Source organism: Etheostoma spectabile, chromosome 15 (genome assembly GCF_008692095.1).
Source record: "Etheostoma spectabile isolate EspeVRDwgs_2016 chromosome 15, UIUC_Espe_1.0, whole genome shotgun sequence".
NCBI lineage: Eukaryota > Metazoa > Chordata > Actinopteri > Perciformes > Percidae > Etheostoma > Etheostoma spectabile.
This window is the reverse complement of record NC_045747.1, coordinates 20003997-20004222: the sequence shown is the minus strand read 5'-3', so window position 1 is coordinate 20004222 and position 226 is coordinate 20003997. Positions and strand designations below refer to the sequence as shown.

The 226-nt window shown below is 46.5% G+C and overlaps 1 protein-coding gene across 1 annotated transcript in view; it reads left to right on the top strand.

Moving 5' to 3' along the window:
• Positions 1–226, top strand: part of tsen54 (TSEN54 tRNA splicing endonuclease subunit) — a 9077-nt gene that overhangs the window by 1752 nt on the left and 7099 nt on the right. The window lies entirely within an intron of this gene.

Below are 226 nucleotides of genomic sequence, written 5' to 3'. Positions count from 1 at the left end.
GGTTCATTTTCAAAATAAAATACACTGTCCTCACAGCAGATCATATTTCCCCAAACTACACCTTGAAAACAGAGCACAGAGTTGTTTCCCCTCTACTCCTCTGGATGGAAACCAACTTTAGGTTTTGAGGTTCTATTCTACATGAATTTGGGAGATCTCGTGGGTCCTCGTGACTTCAGCTGTCCGTCATGGCCGCAGCCGTTCCGCAACAAATCCGGACCTGGTG